Genomic DNA, 6,233 nt, shown 5'->3' with positions numbered 1-6,233 from the left:
TAAAAGACTGGATCCATTTTGAATTCATTTTTTTGAATTCAGGCTGTAACACAACAAAACGTGGAATAAGTCGAGGGGTATGAATACTGTCTGAAGGCACAGTAAGTAACGTTTTTATGACGTATTCGTATTTAGGTTTAACTTAATATTACGTTGATGTTCACGATATATATTATATTCGCAATATAGATTTTATCATGGAGGTCCTCAGAACATTTAGAAAATTGTATTTTTAGGTTTGACCTAATATCACCACAACATTCTCAGCGTGCAAAAATGTGCATCTCCTTAAAGCATCAGAAAGCAGATGGCAACACATCCCCGTTGTGTTTCTCTCTAGATTTAATGGTCGTTCTCATCTGAGGACTGTATTGTAGGTGATTTAAAGACACATGGCGCTTTTATTTCCTTCATAAGGAACCGCATTTAATAATACAGACATAACCATATGTTTTACTCTTCATATGGTGATGTGGGGTTTGAACCTGCAACGTTCGATTCCCAAAGCCAGGTCTTCCATACTCCGCACCACCAGGGAAGCTCTCTTACACTCGTCTCTCAAATACATCGTTACAGTTGTTTGCTAGCTAGCGGAATTGAGCCATATTAGCTATTGACCTGACATCGGTCAAAACACCTCAAAACAAGACATCGGTCAAAACACCTCAAAACAAGACATCGGTCAAAACACCTCAAAACAAGACATCGGTCAAAACACCTCAAAACAAGACATCGGTCAAAACACCTCAAAACAAGACATCGGTCGAAACACCTCAAAACAAGACACCGGTCAAAACACCTCAAAAACAAGACATCGGGTCAAAACACCTCAAAACAAGACATCGGTCAAACACCTCAAAACAAGACATTGCATCAATAACAAGATAAAACGATCCACTTACGATTCCCCACATGGCAGCTTCTTGTCACTGTTGCAAGCTATCTGACCGTTCAGAATCATAACAACAACGCACGCCTTTCCGGCCATCGATGGGGCGCACATAGTTTTTTTTGCGACATTGTCAGCCAACCCATCTATATAACAACATGCACATGTGGGGTTTGGTTCACAAGCCAAGTCTTTTATCCTCAGTATGGTCGCCATGACAGTATGGTTGCAGTGGTCTAAGGCACAGCATCGCAGTGCTAGCTGTGCCACTAGAGATCTTGGTTCGCATCCAGGCTCTGTCGTAGCCGGCCTCGACCGGGAGACCCAAGGGGCGGCGCACAATTGGCCCAGCGTCGTCCAGGGTAGGGGAGGGAATGGCCGGCAGGGATGTAGCTCAGTTGGTAGAGCATGGCGTTTGCAACGCCAGGGTTGTGGGTTCGATTCCCACGGGGGGCCAGTATGACATTTTTTAAATAAAAATAATGTATGCACTGACTAACTGTAAGCCGCTCTGGATAAGAGCGTCTGCTACAGTACTAAAAATGTAAAAATGTAAAATGTTGCCATGACAGTATGGTCGCAATGGCAGTATGGTCGCCATGGCAGTATGGTCGCCATGGCAGTATGGTCGCCAGAACAGTACGGTCAATCGAGGAATTCCATGCTTCCTTTTTATTAGCCTTCTTAGACATAACTAACCCCAGGGAAATACTTGTAACTGGGTCATTCACCATCGCCATCACCTCACCTATCCTCTTAGACATAACTAACCCCAGGGAAATACTGGTAACTGGGTCATTCACCATCGCCATCACCTCACCTATCCTCTTAGACATAACTAACCCCAGGGAAATACTGGTAACTGGGTCATTTCACCATCGCCGTCACCTCACCCTATCCTCTTAAAACATAACTAACCCCTAGGGAAATACTGGTAACTGGGTCATTCTACCAATCGCCATCACCTACCTATCCTCTTAGACATAACTAACTCCCAGGGAAATACTGGGTCATTCACCATCGCCATCACCTCACCTATCCTCTTAGACATAACTACCCTAGGGAAATACTGGTAACTGGGTCATTCAACATCGCCATCACCTCACCCATCCTCTTTGACATAACTAACCCCAGGGAAATACTGGTAACTGGGTCATTCACCATCACCATCACCTCACCTATCCTCTTAGACATAACTAACCCCAGGGAAATACTGGTAACTGGGTCATTCACCATCGCCATCACCTCACCTATCCTCTTAGACATAACTAACCCCAGGGAAATACTGGTAACTGGGTCATTCACCATCGCCATCACCTCACCTATCCTCTTAGACATAACTTAACTTCAGGGAAATACTGGTAACTGGGTCATTCACCATCGCCATCACCTCACCCTATCCTCTTGGACATAACTAACCCCAGGGAAATACTGGTCATTCACCATCGCCATCACCTCACCTATCCTCTTAGACATAACTAACCCCCAGGGAAATACTGGGTCATTCACCATCGCCATCACCTCACCTATCCTCTTAGACATAACTAACCCCAGGGAAATACTGGTAACTGGGTCATTCACCATCGCCATCACCTCACCTATCCTCTTAGACATAACTAACCCCAGGGAAATACTGGTACCTGGGTCATTCACCATCGCCGTCACCTCACCTATCCTCTTTATACGCTGCATACTTCTGGGCCCATATTTACAAGCTATCCAAGACTGTGAGTGCTGAAAAATAAGCCAGGTGGGGTACAATATCAAGCATCTCAAAGTAGGAATTATATTGGGCAGGTTTTTTAAAAGTTGAACAGTACATTTCTACATGATGTTTTGATCTTTTACAGTTGGTTTGAATTCTGCATTTGTGACTGGATTCATACATCTGGACAAAATAAAGATATCCTCTCTATTAGTAGAGTATATCTGAGCCTCAATTTCACTAAAAAATCCTTCTTTAACCTGTCTCCTCCCCTTCATCTACACTGATTGAACTGGATTTAACAAGTGACATCAATAAGGGATCATAGCTTTTACCTGGTCAGTCTATGTCATGGAAGGAGCAGGTATTATTAATGTTATGTATACTCATTTACATTAACATCATTTAGCAGACGCTCTTATACAGAGTTAGTGAGTGCATACATTATTATTTTAATTTTTTTCATACTGGCTCCCGTGGGAAACAAACCCACAACCCTGGCGTTGCAAAACGCCATGCTCTACCAACTGAGCTACATCCCTGCCGGCCATTCCTCCCTACCCTGGACGACCGCTGGGCCAATTGTGCGCCGCCCCATGGGGTCTCCCGGTCGCGGCCCGGCTACGACAGAGCCTGGATTCGAACCAGGATCTCTAGTGGCTCAGCTAGCACTGCGATGCAGCGCCTTAGACCACTGCGCCACTCGGGAGGCTACTCATCGACTACAGTATGAGAGCGTCAATACGGCAGCACAGACCTTACTGCAGCTGTCCAACACACAACACACTACTTCCTTTATTACCCTCATCTGTCCAGTCTAGAGGGAGGAGGGAGGGAGGGAGGGAGGGAGGGAGGGAGGGAGGGAGGGAGGGAGGGGGAAGAGAGAGGTGTTGTACATCGTGGAGAGAGAGAATGGAGAAGGGAGAGAGAGGAAGAGAGAGGACAAGAGGGAAGAGAGAGGACAAGAGGAAGAGAGAGGACAAGGAGAAGAGAGAGGACAAGGAGAAGAGAGAGGACAAGAGGAAGAGAGAGGACAAGAGGAAGAGAGAGGACAAGAGGAAGAGAGAGGACAAGAGGAAGAGAGAGGACAAGGAGAAGAGAGAGACAGGAGGAAGAGAGAGACAAGGAGAAGAGAGAGGCAAGACAGGAGGAAGAGAGAGGACAAGGAGAAGAGAGAGGACAGGGAGGAAGAGAGAGAACAAGAGGAAGAGAGAGAACAAGGAGAAGAGAGAGGACAAGGGGAAGAGAGAGAAAGGGCGCTCTGCTTGACCAGAGACAGAGGAATGAAAATATGGGAGGTGTTTGGAGGAGGGCAGCTGCACCACACAGAAACCAGGTCTCACACACACACTCTACTGCAGAGCAGCAACACACACACACACCACACACACCACACCACACACACACACACACACACACACACACACACACACACCACACACACCACACACACCACACACACTCAACCACACACACACACACACACACACACACACACACACACACACACACACACACACACTCAACCACACACACACACAACTCAAACACACACCACACACACCACACACACACTCACACACACACACATACACACACTCTGCAGCCGTGTAGAAAAGAGATAATAACTGACATACTGCAGCAATAGGAGTACACACACTCACACACACACATACACACACACACACACACACACACACACACACACACACACACACACACACACACACACTGCAGCAGAGTGGTGTAACAACAGGAGATTTTCACAGTCAGTTTGACCAACAGAGTGGGCAGCAACATCCCACCATAGAGACTCTACACTCCCCCAATCAGACATCACTATACTATCATCACACCATAGAGACTCTACACCTCCCCAATCAGACATCACACTACTATCATCACACCATAGAGACTCTACACCTCCCCCAATCAGACATCACACTACTATCATCACACCATAGAGACTCTACACCTCCCCCAATCAGACATCACACTACTATCATCACACCATAGAGACTCACACCTCCTCCAATCAGACATCACACTACTATCATCACACCATAGAGACTCTACACCTCCCCTCCAATCAAACATCACACTACTATAATCACACCATAGAGACTCTACACCCCCTCCAATCAGACATCACACTACTACTATCATCACACCATAGAGACTCTTACACCTCCCCCAATCAGACATCACACTACTATCATCACACCATAGAGACTCTACACCTCCCCAATCAGACATCACACTACTATCATCACACCATAGAGACTCTACACCTCCCTCCAATCAGACATCACACTACTATCATCACACCATAGAGACTCTACACCTCCCTCCAATCAGACATCACACTACTATCATCACACCATAGAGACTCTACACTCCCCTCCAATCAGACATCACACTACTATCATCACACCATAGAGACTCTACACCTCCCCTCCAATCAGACATCACACTACTATCATCACACCATAGAGACTCTACACCTCCCTCCAATCAGACATCACACTACTATCATCACACCATAGAGACTCTACACCTCCCTCCAATCAGACATCACACTACTATCATCACACCATAGAGACTCTACACCTCCCTCCAATCAGACATCACACTACTATCATCACACCATAGAGACTCTACACCTCCCTCCAATCAGACATCACACTATCTATCATCACACCATAGAGACTCTACACCTCCCTCCAATCAGACAGTCACACTACTATCATCACACCATAGAGACTCTACACCTCCCTCCAATCAGACATCACACTACTATCATCACACCATAGAGACTCACCTCCCTCCAATCAGACATCACACTACTATCATCACACCATAGAGACTCTACACCTCCCTCCAATCAGACATCACACTACTATCACTCACACCATAGAGACTCTACACCTCCCTCCAATCAGACATCACACTACTAGTCATCACACCATAGAGACTCTACACCTCCCCTCCAATCAGACACCACACTACTATCATCACACCATAGAGACTCTACACCTCCCTCCAATCAGACATCACACTACTATCATCACACCATGAGACTCTACACCTCCCCCAATCAGACATCACACTACTATCATCACACCATAGAGACTCTACACCTCCCTCCAATCAGACATCACACTACTATCATCACACCAGAGACTCTACACCTCCTCCAATCAGACATCACACTACTATCATCACACCATAGAGACTCTACCTCCCTCCAATCAGACATCACACTACTATCATCACACCATAGAGACTCTACACCTCCTCCCAATCAGACATCACCACTACTATCATCACACCATAGAGACTCTACACCTCCCTCCAATCAGACATCAACACTACTATCATCACACCATAGAGACTCTACCTCCCTCCAATCAGACATCACACTACTATCATCACACCATAGAGACTCCACACCTCCCCTCCAATCAGACATCACACTACTATCATTGCCACCATAGAGACTCTACACCTCCCTCCAATCAGACATCAACACTACTATCATCACACCATAGAGACTCTACACCTCCCTCCAATCAGACATCACACTACTACTCATCACACCATAGAGACTCTACACCTCCCCTCCAATCAGACATCACA

The sequence above is a fragment of the Coregonus clupeaformis genome, chromosome 6 (genome assembly GCF_020615455.1).
Source record: "Coregonus clupeaformis isolate EN_2021a chromosome 6, ASM2061545v1, whole genome shotgun sequence".
In the NCBI taxonomy this organism is placed as follows: Eukaryota; Metazoa; Chordata; class Actinopteri; order Salmoniformes; family Salmonidae; genus Coregonus; species Coregonus clupeaformis.
The sequence above is the reverse complement of the archived record's forward strand: the minus strand, read 5'-3'. Positions refer to the sequence as shown.